The sequence below is a fragment of the Aptenodytes patagonicus genome, chromosome Z (genome assembly GCF_965638725.1).
Source record: "Aptenodytes patagonicus chromosome Z, bAptPat1.pri.cur, whole genome shotgun sequence".
NCBI classification, from domain to species: Eukaryota; Metazoa; Chordata; class Aves; order Sphenisciformes; family Spheniscidae; genus Aptenodytes; species Aptenodytes patagonicus.
In genome coordinates, this window is record NC_134982.1 from 16994195 (window position 1) to 17012674 (window position 18480).

At 42.5% G+C, this 18480-nt stretch overlaps 1 protein-coding gene and 1 long non-coding RNA gene across 2 annotated transcripts in view; one reads left to right on the plus strand and one right to left on the minus strand.

The window, feature by feature from the left end:
- Nucleotides 1-6435: 6435 nt before the first annotated feature.
- LOC143173075 (uncharacterized) lies at nt 6436-18461 on the minus strand. Its single transcript, XR_012997460.1, has 4 exons — nt 18310-18461; nt 15321-15443; nt 6933-7118; nt 6436-6838 (listed from the first exon to the last, which is right to left on the minus strand). It is a non-coding gene; the product is annotated as an uncharacterized LOC143173075 (long non-coding RNA).
- The window catches only part of GHR (growth hormone receptor), a 130830-nt gene continuing 130790 nt past the window's right edge, over nt 18441-18480 (plus strand). Inside the window, exon 1 of the mRNA XM_076363064.1 lies at nt 18441-18463. The gene's annotated coding sequence lies outside the window, so the exon portion shown is untranslated. The remainder of the gene's footprint in view (nt 18464-18480) is intronic.

The window sequence follows — 18480 nt, forward strand, 5'->3', positions numbered from 1 at the left end:
TGATAGGAAATGGAGTTTGGCTTGGCCTGTGCTTCTAAAATTTCCTTAGGCATTTGTGATGACTGAAGATACAGAGGGTATAAGGACAGTAATTACTTCCTTCAGCCAGAGAAGAACTGAGAGCATATTTGTGCTCAGAGATGAGCAGAGCTCTCAAAAGGAGATGAATTCAAGCAGAACACTAAAAGGGAAAATGAATGGTGGTGCCAACTGATCACAGGCACTAAGGAGGGTTTAAAGCAATAAGTAAGCTGAGTAGAAAGCAAGCATTACTGTAGAGCAAACAACAGCTCTTCACTACAAAGACAAGTACATCCCAGCGTTAACAGCCTGACTCTCAGAGGAAACTGGAGAGAATGTATGTAGTCTTTGAAGATTGCCTAAGAAATAAGTGCTCAAAGCTCACAGGCTGACTTAATCAAAGCAAGTCACCCATTAACACCTCCTCCACATCGCAAGTGCTTTGTACCTCACGGCATCTCTCCTCTCTGGACACAGAAGAAAAGGGTTTTCTCTATAATTTTGTTAGTGATGTGTGATCTTATACCAGAACTACCATCAGAAAGCCATTTATGCCTCACTTTTATGCTGGTGTAGGCTTTTTTTGGTGGGTTGTGGGTTCTGCTTTGTTTGTTTCTTTTTCTTCAAGCTGAGGATAAGATCGGTGTTATGGACCCTTGTGTTCATTTCCATTGCCCATTCTGCTTCACTTCCTGAATCTTGATCCAGGGCTTCTCCTCACTGTGGGGGGATTCAAAGACCTGTCTGGTCAGGGAGGATGACTGCTCTGCACTGGCAGAGCAATGGGGCTCTGAATAACAGCATCCTACAGTGAAACCCCATACTTCTCCTAGAGCTCAGATGCTGGTGAAACATAACTAGCCACAGCAAAATGCTGTTAGTGGTGATGTGGGGCATGAGTGTGATAGGACACACCTCATGAAGGTACTGTTGCGGAGGCTCATGGAATCAAATTAGGCACGTGATAGATTAAAAAATAAACTTAATTTAAATCAAAATTGTTTAGCAGAAAACTAACTAGAAATGAGGCGTCAACACTCCAACAATATCAGTAAACCACAGGTTCAGGATGGTGTACGAGGGATTAATACTGCACAGCCGGCTTTAGAAATGAGGATCCAAAATGTGCACACTCACTCACCTACAAGACAAGGGCTCTCAACCTCGAGGAGTTTCCCGAGTTTCCCTCGGCAGCATCCCGACCCAAGGGGAGAGTCCCCAACTGCAGACCCGCTGCTCCGAGGAGGACTGACTCCACTTGCCCTCCGGCAGGGCTCCATTTATACCCTAGTCAAATCTGATCTGTGGTCAATTCTAACTGGCTGAGGGCTTTGCCTTTCTTACTCCTCACCCGAGGTGTATGTACGACTGTAATTACTGGCCCGAAGTGTGTGCCTGACGGTCAGCACTTGCCACCATAAAGGCGCAAAAGTAAGGGCACAAAAAGTAAGAATGCCCCCGGTCTTTATCGGGGCGGGTGCACCTGCCACAGATACCTAACCCTTGGGAACGGAGGAATGATCAACTAAATCACCCAAGCTGCTAGAGCCAAATGCAAACATGAAGTTTGTTAAGGTTAAACAGCCCCCGCTTCTGAGGCCTTCTGCTTTGCCAAGGGAAATCACTGTATTCACCATTCCCTCACAGTAGCTGTCAGAGATGCTGTAGGATCATCCTGTGGAGTAGCTTCTAGTAGAGAACAATATGGAGATAATCAACAAGTGGCCAGTTGGAGGGACAAGGCCCTTGTTTAAATGACCTTCAGTTGCCTTCAGTCACAAGGCAGAGTCTGGCAGAGTTGCACTCATGCTACTCCCAGTCTCGGCCCAGACCATAATCAGAGGTCATGCCACAAACCCTGCTGACCTGGGAGCTCTGCTGGTATTTATCACTCCAGCAAACAGTACACTTGCCAGCCCAATGAATTAAGTAGCTCTGGGGTGAAGTTGCAACACATGAGACTCATTATCTTATTGTGAAATAAACAAAATGTTATGGAATAGGACAGATTATCAGAAAAGGATACACAGGACCAACATCCCCTTTGTCCCTGCAGGCAGGATTATCAGGTCATGGCATAACTTTAGCAAGTCTTGCTGCTTCCAACACTTACAGGTACATAACTGCTCTAAACACCTTGTTGTTTAATCAGTTTTGAGCCCCTGATTTGCTTGAGCCCTAGCGGTAGGGCCCATTTTTGATGCTTACAAAATAGAGTAAGGAAAAGAATGAGTACTGTGATGGTTACAGCAGCACTTCATTTCTGTTCTTCCAAGCTGCATTTCACTTTCAATACAAATTTATTGGGTTCTGCTTTTGAAGTATAAGAGGGGAGCCTCATCCTTCTCAAGGATGAAGGTTTGGTTTATAATGAAAACTCTACATTAACAGATGGAAGTCAGCTGTTCTGCACTCTTGGCTGCCTATAAATGGCCAGGACACTGATAAATAAATACCTATTGTTTGCAGAAATTAGGGAAGCATTTCTCTCAATAGTTCAAGACATTAAAAAATGTGTTGTTAGGCTAGATTATGGGGAGAAGAATAGCTGGATACTTTAAAAGGGAGTTGAAAAGCAGTAAGAGATACATCAGCATAGCAAAGGAAACTTCCAAGTCTAATGTCCAGAGGAACTTCCATAATGTCTGCAGATACCTAAGTATTTGGAGAAGAGAAGAGGTAGTAACCATGAGCTGAGCTGGCAGCATTCAGAGATAGAAGGAACAAAAGCCTGCTCTAGAGAAGATAAATGAGACCTTAATATTAAAAATGGGAAGAAAGATAATGATCATACCAAATTTGTACTTTGGAGTGTAGTGATTCAACACTTACAGGATAAATGATGAGTGGCGTGTGTCTGAATGCTGCAAAGAGTCTAGGAAATACGGAGGAAAAGTGATCATCCTTATTGAGAAGCAAATTGACCCTCTTCTCTTTGAGCAATATTAAGATGATCCAGGTTATTATAGCTGGAGAAAGGACTAAGTGATTCAGTGCATCTACTCCAGTGCTATCAGTAAGAATCAAGTCATGCTCATCTGTTGTAATCAAATGTAATTAGGTAAAAAATGAGCAAGTGAGTATACTTCAGGCTTAGCCTGCCAGCATTGGATTTTGATTTAGACTTGGTTCTGCAGTTTTATCAGCTTCACATGCCTTGAAAGAGGCCATTTCAGTTTGTGACCCAGGATGCTCTGCAGCTGTTTATCATTCCCATTTTAGCAAAAACACAGGGTCTATGAAAAAAACAGCAAGAGAAAACAAGCAGCAAAACTGCAACTAACAGCATTCATGAGTTCATTCTGCTACTAATGAAAGCACAGTTTAACAGCAATATTTGGTTTTTGTTTAAATTACAAATGTTCCCATTAAACTCAAATTTTACTTTTGTAACAATAATCGTGGTCTTCATTTTGCTGGAAAATGGAGTGTGATGATTACCACCCAATGGGGACAGATGGGGATTAGACTCTACTATATACAATATTGTGTATATTTGTAAACTTAGCTCTTCTGTTTGAATATTTCATGACCAAACTGACTTGGAGACTTGATAGATACTACGCGAATGAGACTGGCACAAAAGATTTTGTTTGTTTCTTTTCCCTCTAGTCCCATTGCCCTGTGATTTCAAAGCTCGCCACAGTTCCCAGCCCTGCTTTGGTTATCAGACACTGAGTCCATTTTTGGAGTTGGTACTCTCAGACCAGACCCAGTAGGCTGTAGAAAGGGATGGCAAATGTTGGCAAGCAAGGAGCCCTGTAATTATTTATCTCATTAAGTAAATGTCTCAGCGCTCAGTGTTATATCTTCATGTAGTGGCCTTTCTGCTTGAATTCAGGTGCTGCATTTCTTGCTGCAGCTTCTGTGGGCAGCAAAGCTCTCATGAGTCTGTGAATGGTCAGGCCCTGTGGTGCGGCCATTATTTGAGACAGGCAGACAAAAAACTGCAAATATTTTAAACAGCAGAGTTCAGAGCAGTATCCATCTCCTAGCATTAAAAATTCTCTGATTTTATTTTAATTATATAGATGAGTCAATTCAGAATAGCATTAAATCTTTTTTTCTGACAAATATCTTCACTGTCTCCTTTCCTCTAACATACTTATTCAAATGGATCTTTCAATCATGTATCTGTAAGAAACTTGCAAAAAAAATCTTGAGAATGGGAAAAGGAAGATACTTCTCCCCACCATGCAATAGGGAAGGAGTTAACTGACTTGTGATAACAGAAAAGCCCACGAGTCCAAGATATTGCAATCATGGGTGCAGAGACAAATAATCAGATCAGTGACCAGATAAGAGACTCCTTCTCCAGCAAATCTTTGAAATGTATAGTTCAATTACAAGAGTGGGCTGGGAATGATAATAAGGAGTCTCAGCCTCCCAGAAAATATTAAGCTGAACCGAAGCTGAGTTGTGCAGCTGAAAATGGGGAAGGAAAGAGGTGGGATCTGAGAATGCTGGCAAAGGTTTGGAAAGAATATTAATATAAGTAAGTGTTAATGTTTTCCTTTTACATGGAACAGACTCCAGAAAGTGAGGCTTGATGTAGGATGCAGCAGCTGAAAGGGGCAATTGAGACAATGAGGACAGCTGCTCTAGTATTTTTAATTCCAACTGTGTACTTCTGAACTGTGATCTCCAAAAGCTGTGTCTGGGTGGGGAGCAGGGGGCTTGTGGTTGGAGATCACCAGCTGGGAGGAAAACTCTCAGAATTTTACACAAAGCTCCATTTAAAAGCTGAGTGCATTGGCTCAAAGCAAGCTTTCGGTTGGGTTACATAGACAGAAAACCGGTAGATGTTTGGATAGAGTATAATAAAAACCCCCTTGTTTTCACCCTACTGAGTTTTAAATTATGGAAATTAATTAGAGACAGCCCAAGGAGGCAGATGACCATGGCTATATCTGTACTACTAAATGAAACAGAACCAGTCACAGATGGGCAATGCCCACACTACATAGCTTTTGGCCATGGGTTTCCTCTGGGCCCCCATCCAGCACTTGTATAGCATAATGATTATTTCTGTGCGGTGGCTAAAATTGTGTGAAGGCTCAGGTTTCGGTCTGCCAGACCAGTGTTTTCATAGCGTGAAACTGAGGGCATGTGTTGCATACCCCTGACGTGTACCATGCTGCGTACCTGGGGATTCAGACACTGCTGGGACAGTGCTGGAGGACTGTGTGAGAGCAGGGAGCCAGCTCCGGTGGTTTAGGCATCTTCATATTGTCCACTGGAAGGAGTCCCCAGCAAGTGTTATCCCCTCGGCATTATTTAGGATTTGTTGACTCAGGTCAAAATTATGCCAAGGAGTGTGTTAAGTGATGTGGGTGATTTAGGGCCCAGTGGGTGACCTCATTGCCTGGTCCCATTTTATTTAGCAACACGGTGAAAATATTTTCATTAAAACAGAGAAGATGGGATTTAGTACAAGATGAAAAAGGGAGTGCAGAACTGATGACTGGATGTGGCTTTGCCAGCAATGCTGAGGGAATCAGCGTGCATACATGCATGTACGCCTTTTAGGACCTCCAAATGTACTGCCTGTCCTGCTCCTCACGTGGCATGGCTTCTCTTCTTCCCCAGTAGCAGTGGCCTCTCTTCCCCCAGCAAGTACCAGCTCCATCCAGCACTATACCTTGCTCTAAAGGAGGGACTATGGTCAGAAAGATGTATCAGAAAAAAGATTTTGTATGGAGATAGGCAGTATTAATGAGACAAAAAAGACAATTCACTGAACCCCGAAATGTGTGATCTGAACTGTGTAGGCTCTGAGGAGCCTCAGCAGAACCCAAGGCAGGGTTGAATTCCTGGGAGCCTCCCAGAAACCAGGCATTTTGCTCATACTAGGTTCAGCAGACAGACCACACCAGGGCTGATGCTCTGTGACTGGGATTTCAGATTTTGTGACTCCAGGGCAGCCAGATCCAATATATGGGAGCAAAGCACCTGAGTTTCCCCCCTCCAGCCGAAGCCACAGGCTTGGGACCTTGGGCAGCAAAACTATGACAACTGATATTCATGTGGGAATTTTTTGAATGACATTCTCAGAAATTCAGTTCACTGCAAATTTCAAAATGTTTGGGGATTTTTTTGGTCCAAATCAAAACAAAGCAAACAAAAAGGAGCAAAAAATAAAAGTATTTCCATCAAACTGGAAATTCTCCTTTTTGATCAGCTCAGCAGCAGGATTATTAGAAAAATGAAGTACAAAGCACAATCAGGGGAATCTCCATTCTTACTAGAATCAACCATTGTGGCAGCCTCCTCCCTGAGAGTGGACTAAAGCAGCTTGATAAAAGCAAAGTGAAAGCTGAGAGGCAATAAAGTAACTATCAATATACGTAGGGAAAGCACTGGGGAGGAGGTCAGTAATTTCAGGTAAAGGACAATTTTGACACACAAAGAAAAGGGGTTTTGCAATCCATGAATATATTTTAAGCTGAAATGAGACAAATACTCATAACCATTAGAGACGCTGAGTTCTGATGCCCCAAACTCAACCCCGGAGTTTGAAAGCGTTCAAGATGTTTATATGACACAATAGCTGGAAATAGTGGACTAGACCCCTGCATCTAAACTAAACGAGGTGTTGAAGAACATCATCCTCCCCTCTCTGCCCATGTAAGCAAGCAGTTGGGAGTCAGTGGTGTGTACCTATATCTAATGTCACCCAGCAGTCAGGATGTATGTAGGCTATATACCTGACCCTATAGGTTGGAGATGTCTGTGTTTCACTTTTCAGCATTTACTCAAAACTTTCCTTCCATTTCTGTTTTTGCTGTCTCTGTAAACTTCATTAAACTTGGCAGATCTGAGGGAAAAAATAAATATGGGTCAGTCCCAACATGTGAGTAGATTTACAGCCACGACAATATTTTGTTGGAACCACGGAAATATGTACATACCAAAAGACAGTAATCTTACTGTTGTAATCCTTGTTCTGCCTGCCCCAGCCCATCCTACCCAGCTGTACGTTACTCTGAATTTCTTCACTGCAGATAAATGGATGGGGCTTGGAGGTTGCAGTCCTTTAGGCAGCTATGAAATCTCAGCATTGAGGTTCCACTTCTGTAGGGTGTCAGAAACAGCGTCTGTGTTCCACAAATAACAGAAGCTATACTTTCTCACATGATATGTTTCCAGAATTACAAACTTCCCATACATTTCCCTACCCTCAGGAAAGTTAATGCCTTGTTTCATATTTTAAATTAAACTTCAAGAACCCAACAGGAATACCCCAGTGGCTCTCCTGTGCAGAGGCTTTGGCCAGGCATGGATTGATCTGGGAGTGAAGGCAGAGGCAAACAGACCTGTAACTCTCGGTGTGCAACGGAGACTCGGACGCAGCTGCTGGCCTCCTTGTCATGTCAGGGCTACGTCTGCCCTGGGGGTAATAGCTGAAAACTACTTCAAAGTTATAAAAGTAAAAGGTTGAATTTACAAAAATGGGAAACAGCAGTTTTGTGACAGTTTCTTACTAGAGGAAGTACATGCAAACATGTTGTGTAGTGAGTGTATAATATAGCGCACGTGAAGTCATGAGCATGATCACTGGCGTGAAGGTCAGTGGTGTTCTTGCTAAACAGCATGCATGCAAGTAGCACAAGTCTCTTAACATTACAGGGCCCTCTTCTTGGCTGTGTCAAATATTTTATGGGATTATTTCTGTACAAGCTATTTCTAGATGTGGCCTGTGTCAGAGGTTTTGGCTGGCTGGTTATCTAAGCATCTGTTTACAAGTGTCAGGATGGATGGAATGTTATCAAGTACAGCCAGAGGGAACTGGAAAGGACACATCTGCTGGTGCTCCACTTCAGGGCTACAACTGTTCTGATTAAAAATAAAATAAAATAAAAAAACACACTAGGTAAATGTCACTGCCATTGTGTGAAGCCATTTAAACGTTGCATTTGCGAACTACTTTGGGGCTGATATCTAAAGTGCACTGGGCTCAAGTCAACAATGACAAATAAAAGCACAATTCAACTCCACCACCACAGAGAAGAGAAACATGGGACTGGCATAGAAGTTTGATAAAAGACCTCTTTTCCCTGTTTGGCTGTTTGCTCTTTCTGTTCTTTCTGCTCACTTGGTCAATATTATAAAAATCCTTTAAAAAAAAAATCTTCAAAGAGAAAGAACAGGAAAAACTGACATGCTTAGATTTAATTTTATATACGATGTGTCACTCTCTATGTATGTGGTCATTTCAAATGCATAAAGCATATCTGAACAAATTACATTTAAAAAAGACAAATGTGCGGATTGCAGAGGATTGCGACAATCCAAGTTACAAGTATGAGGGAATGCAAGAAGTCTACAAGAGGAGTAAGGAAACTATACCATGACCAGAAAAATGACCCTGTTGGCAAAACATAGATTTATGAGTATGATAACTCACATAATAGGACTATCTAATAGTAAAGGATATAGCTCTGCACTGATCCTGAACTCCAGACAGGGGAGGAGGCTGGACTCATTGAAAGCCTCCGGGTGACAGTGAAAGAAGAGGAGGACACAACTGCTACTGTCGTTAGACCAATCCATCTGAACAGAGAATATCTGGCGTGAAAGCCTTTTTTATGAGTAACATGACAAATCATTCAATGCATAGGACCAGAGAGTCATGGGAGAGGTTAACTGTCCAAAGAACGGTCAGGAAAGCAAAACATCAGGACAGAGATCAATTAGCAAGCTCTAAATTTAAAAGAATCGGTCACCATTTCTGGTGCAGTAGAAAAAACAGACAGAGGAGGGGTTCTTTGGATGTGGTTCTAACCAGTGAAGTTTAGTTGTTTGAGAACAGGACAATGAAAGGCAACTTGCAGACAGTGAATATGAAATTATAGAGTTCACAATCCTAAGAAAGAAAATAGGGGAAAAGGAGAAAATCATGGACTTCAAGCAGGCAAACTCCCACCAACTTAAGTCAACAACAAAGTCAAAGGAAAAAGTAATTAAGTTGTTGTGGCAGAAAACATAAGCTACCCCTATCAGAAGGGAAAAGTACTGAGAGATGAGTTTAGGTAAGCCAGAAGCTTTTAATTGATCTCAAGATCACAAAGTTCCACCTGGAAAGTGGAAATCAGATCAAATTCTAAAACATATAAAATAACAGCATATATGTATAAAACCAATCAGAAAACTAGGGCACAAAATCAACATACAGCTAGGAAACACTTCAAAAGGTAATGTGCATTAATAATAAGGAAGAGCAAGGAAAATGTTGATTGTTTTTCCTGTCTATTTGGGGAGTGAGGGGGGGGAAGGCAATGACATAACTGATGATCCCAAGAAGGTCAGAGTATTTAAAACCTTTTTTGCATGCCAGCTGCAGGCACACAACTAGCATAATTAACATTCATGACAAAGGGTTAAGAACTCAATCTAAAACAGGGAAGAAATAGGACAGGAGAGCATTATGAAATGTTCTCAAGTCAGCCAGGCCAGATAGACTATGGCCTGGGATATTTTAAGAATGAGGTGAATTAGTCAGATTAGCTATTACTTGAGAATTCATGCAAGATGGCTAAGAGATATGACTGGGAAAGGACAAAAATAACAGCTGCCTTTTAAAAGAAGAGGGGAGAGAGGAGAGGAAGAAGAGCCTAGAAATAATAAACTAATCAATTTAATTTCAACTCACAGAAAAAAATGTCTAGAATCAATCAAACTATTTGCAAACACCTGAAAGATAGCAGAAAAAGTAATAGCATAAAAAGTAATTTGTTAATGCATATCTTTTTAAACTCATTTACTTTACTTTGATACTGTCATACCACAAAATTAGGGTTTTATAGGGAACTTTATTCAACATTTTTATTAACAATCTGGATAACAGTCTTATTAAACTTGCAGATGAGACAAAGCTGGAAAGAAGTGCAAACATAAGTGTGTTGGAAGACATAATTCAAATTCAGAATTATCCTGAGAAATTGCAGTAGTGGAATGAAAAATGGATGAAATGCAACAGGGATGATACACTGCATTTAGGTGGGAATAATCAAATAAAAAAAAAAAAAGACAGGCCAGGGAATTACTTTTTAAGAATTAATGTTTCAGAGAACTACCTGGAGGTAATAGGTCAAAAACTGAAGATGTATCAAAAGTAACAATCTATTGCAAGACACAAGGAATATGCTGTGATCTATAAACAGCAGTATAGCCCTCAAGCCTTCCTTTTCTTGGTACTACTAGAACCTTTGGGTAGAGGACTTGGTCCCTTTGGGGCACTACACTTCAGAAAAGACATGGGCCAACTGGAGAAAGCCGAAAACAGTGCAAGTGATTAGAGGCAAAGAGAATGTGATCTATGATGAAAGATTTTAAAAATAGAGATTATTTGGCCTAAGAAAGAGAAAAAACTGACGCGTAGATGGCGATTATTTTCAAATACAGAAGAGAATAATCTGACCACCATTTCTACCATGGATAGAAGAATTCAGAAATTTAAATTGTAGCAAGAATAAGGATTAGGCATTAAGAAAAACATTCTAATAATAAACTTGTGAATTTCTGATACAGGTGGCTTTGGTAGGTAGAGGGGTCTTCATCACTGAGACTTGTTAGAAAAGTTAGTCAAGAAAATACCAAGAATTATGTAGGAACAGTTAATCCTTCTCTGGGATACATGAATGAACTACATCAGGAGTAGGTAACCTGTAGGTTTCAGCTGCATTTGGCTCCTCAGTAATTCAAATGTGGTTACCATGTCAAAATGATGACACGTCAAGAATGTCAAGTACATCATGAGCAGGTGGTCTGTTCTGGTATGGGAGCTACTGCTCAGTCTGAGTCTCCAGCTATGAAAAGAAGGAGTCATCAGCTCCTGTTTAGAGCAAAGTCACCTATTTTCCTGGAACCCAGCTTTATATTCAGCTTGCCTCTCATTCCATGATGGAGGTCTGGAGTCCAAGGCATATAGAATCATAGAATCATAGAATCATAGAATAGTTTGGGTTGGAAGGGACCTCTAAAGGTCATCTAGTCCAAGCCCCCTGCCGTGGGCAGGGACATCTTCAACCCACAGACTAGTGGGTCTGATTTTTACACCGGATTAGATGAATGATACAGAATAGGGTTGGGAAGCACATGAATGAACATGATCCTTTGGGAGAGTCAAAGTGCTGTCTCACATCATCTGATGAACTTCCATGTATATAACAATATCCTGCTTTGAAAGACACTCCTCTGTAGAGCATTTGAATGATATGCTAACAAAATAATATTAAGACAAGATTTTCCTCTACTGATGTTGTGTTTTTCTCAAAATGGTGAGTTGATGTAAAAAAACCAAACTCTTCAGAAAAAGGTTAATGTCATCCTCAATAGAAAGAGTATCAGTTATGTACAGAAGAACAACATGCATTCCATCAGCCTGTATGTCTTGAATCCCTTGCTGTCACACACACTTAAGACCTGTCAATTACAGACTTGAAGCTGAATCGTAAATTAAAGAATGCTACTGTTCCTGGAACTAGCAGACTTATAAAAACAACAAAGTTACTCTGTGGTTTTGTTTTCATTCTTCAACTAGCCCAAGAAATTTAAATCTACTGCTTTATACACTGTGACCTTGGTCAATTTGTTGTCTTTTGCATGGTAACACTAGTGTGTTAGCTTAAAGTGAATTGGCATACCCAAATAATCAAACACAGTCTCTGCTCTAGCTTCTGTGATCTCCTTTCCACCTAAATCTGACAGATGAGAACTTGGGGTGGAGAGGGGAAACATGCAGCAAAAGTTGCAGAAAAATGCTCATAAAATGTGGATAGACAACGAGTGCATGCTCTGAGCAATAAAATGTAAAATACTTTGAAAAGTGAACCAGTTAGGCATCTAACATACTGGAATTTAGGAATCTAAGTGCAGGAAAGCTATCCAAGAAAGCCTTGTTTAATGTGCTTAAACCTTTGAGACACTTTAGACACTCGCATTTTAGGCAGAAGCTTCAGTGGACAGATAAACTTGTGCTATTGGTAGAAGGAAATGGAGGACAATGTGGACACACAGGTGCAGGAAGTGGTCTCAGGCTCTGGATTCCAGTTTTGCAGTATGTGCCTGGTCACAATCTTCAATAAGCACTGAAAAGACCAAGGATGGGATTCACTTAAGATCCACAGGGCAACATTTGCACATTATTTATCTTTAAACTGATTTATGTTTTTCATTGTTCATTTGCAGTAGTTCTTCTGGCTAATGTACCTGTAGGATGCAGGACAGCCTGTGTAGTGCTGGAAGCAGGCCAGGACACTAGGTTTGAAATTCCTTGCCTTAAAAAAAGGGGCACTGAATATACTGGCTGAAACAAACCCTTCACTTCTACTCTCCTCCATCTCCCTTCTTCAGAAACAAAGCAAGCAAAATACCTCCATTGTCACTTTTCTTTTCCCAGAGAACCAGAAATTCAATTTATTAATTACATAGGCTGATAGGTTTTCATTTTATATTAGCTGTAGATAAAGACATGATGGATGCCTTAGAAACAACAGAGAGCAAGTGACTGCAGGCTGTGGCAGGGTGTTCCTTCATTTTCCTTTCTCACTTTGCCTGTGCCTTCCTCTCCTGCATGCATGTTCATATTGATTCCTTGGAGATTAGTTCATTAAAGAAAATTCTCTGTTTCCACAGATATTTATTGGTTAGGTAATTATTCTGCTTTCATGTAAAGTATTCAGGGGAGCTTTGCTCTGCAGCTTTAAAGGAAGTAACCCAGACAACCCACAACCTAAAATTTTCCACATATTCAGAGGCTGAGAGCAGAGCTGCTATTAAATATTGTTTTTATTTTTGCATACAGCAAGCACTGTGCATTCCCAGCTCTTGGTACAACTCTGATCATGGTTGGAATATGCATTTTATTAGTGTGGTTTCTTTTCATGGCAAGCAATCGTGCCATAACAAAATAACCTAAATGGTACTTTTTTCTGCAATTCAATTTATGATGGAAATTTAGATTAAAAGAGTGCTTCTCTTCTTTCAGCTATTCTTATGTCTTAGATGAATAGAGAACATTAAGAAGGTAAAGTGAGGAAAGAGGAGGCATTAACCTACCCACTGCACAGAATTTTGACTTGCTCCTATCCTATGAACAGAAATTTTAATGGAACACACAATATGTGCTTAAAAGATTGATTTACTCCCTATAGAGTTTATCACTTAATTTCCACACAGCACCAGTGGACTTTTTTTTATTTCCTTAAGTTTTCTAAAGTCATGACATAAAGGGGGAAACACACATTCATCTGAACAATTCTCTATCTTATTTCTAAAAGACTAACATGTTCCTTTCACATCCTCCATTTTTTCGTTACCATCTAAATAAGATCAGTGGAGATTAATTGGAGAAAGATGTTATATTACTGAAAAAATATGGATTCATAGTCCCTGTGCCTGGAGGCCAGTGCAAGTGGAGTACCACAGGATCAATGCTTGTACCTGTCCTGTTTAACATCTGTATCAATGACCTGGAGGAGGTAATGTGCACTCTCATCAAGTTTGCAGATAACAGCAAACTGGAGGGACCAGTCAATACGCTCAAGGACAGGGCTGTCTTCCAGTGGGACCTAGACAGGCTGGAGGAATGGGCTGATGGGAACCATGTGAAATTCTTCCAGGACAAATGCAAAATCCTGCCCTGTGAAGAAAGAAGCCCCTGCAGTGATACAAGCTGAGGACTGACTGCATGGGGAGCAGTCCTGCTGAGAAGGACCTCATGAACTTGGTAGACAGCAAGCTGACGTGTGCCCCAGCAGCAGTGAAGGCCAACAGCATCATGGGCTGTGTGAACAGGAGCACAGCCAGGAGATCAAGAGAAGTGATTATCCCCCTTCACTTGGCAGTCACGAGATGACATCTTGCATACTGCATCGAGTTTTTCCCCCCTCCCCACAAGAGACACATTGCCAAACTGGAGTGAACCCAGTGGAGGGCTGCCAGGATGCTCAGGAGCTGGAGCATCAGCCGTACAAGGGGAGCCTGAGGGATGGGGCTGCTTCAGCCTGGAGAAGGGAAGGCTTTGGGGGCACCTCAGAGTAGCCTTCCCCTTGCTACAAGCAGGTCACTGAGAAGACAGAGCCAGGCTCCCCATAGCAATGCATGGTGGCAGGAGAGACAATAAGCATAAAAGTTGAAATGAGAAGTTCAGACTGGAGAAGAAGGGAAACCTTTTTCCCCATGAGGACAGTGCAGCAGTGGAACAGGTTGCTCCAAGATGCTGTGCAGTCTTCATCCCTGGAAGTTTTTGAAACCTGAGTAAAGCCCTGAGCAACAAGGTTTGATCCTGCATTGAGCAGGAGGTTGGACTAGGGAGCTCCTGAAGTCCCTTCCAAGCTGAATTTTCCTGTGATTCTATGCTTGTAGACAAACAAGCAAAGAACAAAACACAAAGTAAACACAAAGTAAACACAAAGCAAAGAAAGTAAGATAAAAACATAGATTTAAGCTGCAGGTGAGAATACGGAATATGAACAATGCTGTGATTTAATTTCAGTCTCCTGCAGTTTTTCATGCGGTTTTGAAAAATAAAAACTGTTTTTCGTAATTTAATATAAGTAGTTCCTCACTCAAGAGAAACACATTCATACCCACTTAAACTGGAATTTCAAACTACTCAGACTAGACCTCAGAGTCTCAGGCCTCGTCTAAAAGCTCAGCAGGTAGAGCAATATCAATTAAGAGTGCATTTTGCAATATTGTATTGGCAAAATGCCCAGCAACAAAAAATTCACTTTATTTCCTTCCAGTATAAACTCTACCAGCCAAAGAAACCCCTTTTTTCAAGCATGGACCCTGCATGTGGACCCCGTTATATTGATTTAGAAATTTATATATTAACGTAGCTTTTGCTGACTATAGGAAACTATTGCCTGCTAAACCAAGCAAACAGAGTTTGACTGGTGTAACTCCACCTATGGCAGATTTTACCAATATAACTACCTTTATGCTGTACAAGCACAGACATAAGCCAGTGCTTACAATAGGCATTCACAGCTAGTTTTGCAGAAATTATTGCCACTCATAATATAATGTGCACTAGCTGTAGCCACTTTAAAGGGAAGGAACCTCCTCCAGATGAAGAACTATTATGAACTGAGCAGCTGGAATCCTATTTGACATCTTGTTGATAAACATTGCTTTATACACTAACATAAACAGAGAGCAAAAACAGATTCAGCCATCATTTCATCTTCTGCACCTGGTTCCAGAGCATCACGCTCAGAACGGAGAGGACTTTCAATATGCTGTTTGGAATGGACTGAAGTGGGAACATGTAAAGAGAAAAGAGTACTTACATTAGCTAGTGTTGGTAATATTGGATATTATGTCAGAACAAATGGTCAGAATTCAGGTATCCTTGCTGAGTGTATTCAAGCCAGACTTGCTTTTCCAGGCTTTTTAAGGGGATTGGAGGGAATCTGGAAGAGTGATAATACAGTGTAAATGAAAAAGAAAAAGGGAAGTACGTAGGCATGCATGAAATTATACATAGTTTGAAAGGTAGAAGTTTCCTAACAGATGTATAAAGAACATACTCAATTCCTGTATTGTTGCTGAGCTAAATTTAAGATTCATGCTTCATAAGATATCAAACTCAGATATTCTGAAGCTAATTCCTGTTGGTGATTAAAATACTACCACAGACTAAATGCATTATAATATCCCCTGCAAATACTCCAATGAAACCGAGTATACTAGTTATTAAAAAAAAGACAGACTTTTTTCTTTTTTCTTTTTTTTTAATGAGAGAAGCCAAGAGATCACTGACCATTTATTATGCTATTTACTTGTATTGGAGCAATGAAGAAAATTCAAAATATTTATCCTACAGACACGTAACACATGCCCTTGCACTTTTGCAGTTCCAGTACTAGCTGTAGACAGTGTGGAGACTTGAAACATAATTTAGGGGCGAAGTCCTAATTATTAAAAAAACCTAAAAATAAATTTTTCTTGTTTTCCAATTTCAGAGAATCTATTTCACAAACTTTCAACCCCCTCCTACCTGTGTACTGATGACCTTCACCACTCCAAAGCCCCCCTGCTATCCCAAGCCAGGACCCCAAAACAGCACCTACCTACACTCTTACTAGTCTCCTGTCTTCCCAGCCCCATCCACACCCCCACAAGCTTTCTGACTGAAAACTACTTTGGCTGCTTTTGCCTAAATCGGGTCTTGTTGTCAATGAACCGTGTTTGACATTAATCCCCATGAAACTAAACCACCTGCCATGGGAAGAAGTAAAAAACACTATCTAGTATACAGAAAGTGCAGGGAGATATAAATCCAGAATATATAATAAATGTACTGATTTATTATTATCAATGATTATTTGTACATATAATGAGGGACCAGTAGAGTATTTTCCCTGGTTTATCTATGTGGTATTTAAATGTTCAACTCTCACTGCTACGTGGCCAATACAAAACAGTTTGTAATAATCTCAGATCTTACTATGTTACAGGAATGTTGTATTAAAAAAACACCATAAACATCTCTGGAGCTGGAATACAAGTCTTCCTCTCCTAACGCAGTGCTCCAACCACAAAACTACAGAGTCAGGATCAAGTCTGTGGTTTCAATGTCTAACCCAAGGAGTTACTAATCATGCTTTGCCATAGCTTCAGTAGCAGCAGCTGAGAATGAAAGGCCTGAGGGACAACCGCTGGTTTGGCAGCAGTCGCATCTCCCAGGAGATGTGGATATGAATCCCCTAACCAGTGGTAAGAACTGAAACTTAAATGTCCTTTGCACCTATGTTAATGGAAGGGCTATGGTATTGCTTGACAATGTTGAAAGAATATAGAGTTCTGTTTCTGTGATTTTTCAAATGAGGAAAAGGCAAGAGATGGTTCTGGTGTATGAATAAGAAAGATGTATCTGTGTGCCCTTAGTTTAAAACCTCAGTGACACTTCTGGCAGACAGTTATCAACATGTCAGATTTCAATTCCCTTAAGCCAATCGAAAATTGATGAGGTCACATCTCAGGGTCCATCTTGTCCCAGCTACGTGTTTTTACCCCCCGCCATTTGGTCTGGCACTCATGGGAGCGGGCAGAGAGCCAGCCTGGAGTGACAGCCTGGCTGAGGACTGATCACTTGTTCCTTGCAGGTCAGTCTCTGAGGCACATCAGCTCCCTGAAGCCAAGCAGCACCCAGTCACACAACTCCTGGTGCAAGAACAAGGGACGGGCAGCGAAAGGTGCCAGGAACTGCACTGTCCCCGGCCACTGTAACCCAACAACTTCCATGTGGTGGCACCAGCATTGGTGTTCGTCAAACCACAGCAGGGAACTCGGGTGAGCTACAATTCTCTTCTATTCTGGGTTAATTTCAGGAGGGGCTCTGTATCATGGCTTAACAAATGATTGTGAAACTCTTGCAATATTTGTGAATGCCAATACTGGCTTGTGTGGCTCTTGTCCCACCTCCGTTGTACGAGGAAGCCAGATGCTGAGCCAGCACAGGGCACGGGGGGGCTGCTGCAAGGGCCTTAAAGATCAGTATGTCACTGCTTAAGTCACCTTTGCGCATGTGGGTCTATCTCTGTCAACGTAAATGGTACTTGGTCAACGTAAATGATGCCTAAATAAAATAAACTGATTGCACTATGCTCATTTTGACTGTTTTCTTTCCTAAGGTGTTTCTCAAAAGAGAAATCTGTATTACTGTAAGAAAAGTCTAAGCAGTCGTTCTCCCTTTTCCTGTAGCTCATGTCTACACTCACATTACTTAGCCCTGCGTGTGCTCTGCTGGACACCCGGTCGAGGAAGGTGCCCGTCATTGCACTTCAGCCGTTCAGACCCACTTCATTTCTACCTGGCAGCCGCACGCACGGCACGCTGACGCCCCCTTCTCACAAAAACCGGATTCACCGCCTTCCTGAAAACAAACCCGGACGCCCGCCCTGCCCTCACCGGCACACGCCCGGGCCGAGAGCCCGGGATCTCGCCCCCCCTCCAGCCATCGCCGCGGGGATGCCTCCGGCGGCGGCTCCGGGGCAGCGGGGTAACTTCGCCGCGCAGCCCCCTGGGCCCGCAGCGCGGAGCTGGCATCCCGGGAGGGCCTTCTCCCCCCCGGCAGGGAGACGCGCTGCGGTAGCCGCCGCCTTCCCCCCAGACGGAGCCCCCCCCGCGCAGTGAAAGTGACAGGCACCAGCCGGGGCTCCGGGGCGGCCGGGCAGCCAGCCGCGCTCCCGCGGACGCGCCGAGCCGCCCCCGCCCCGCCCCGCCAGACATGTTCCCCCGGCGAGCCGCCGGCCCCGCTCCCTGACCCCCTCCTACCCGCGGCGGGCGGACAGCCAGCTGCCGAGCGGGGCGCGGCGGCCATGGGAGGAGGAGGAGGAGGAAGAAGCGGCGGCGGCGGCGGCCGCTGAGCGCGCCGCGCCCCGACAGGGAAGGCAGGCGCGGAGTGGGCTGCGGGGCGGTGGCGAGCGGAGTGAGTGCTGCCGCCGC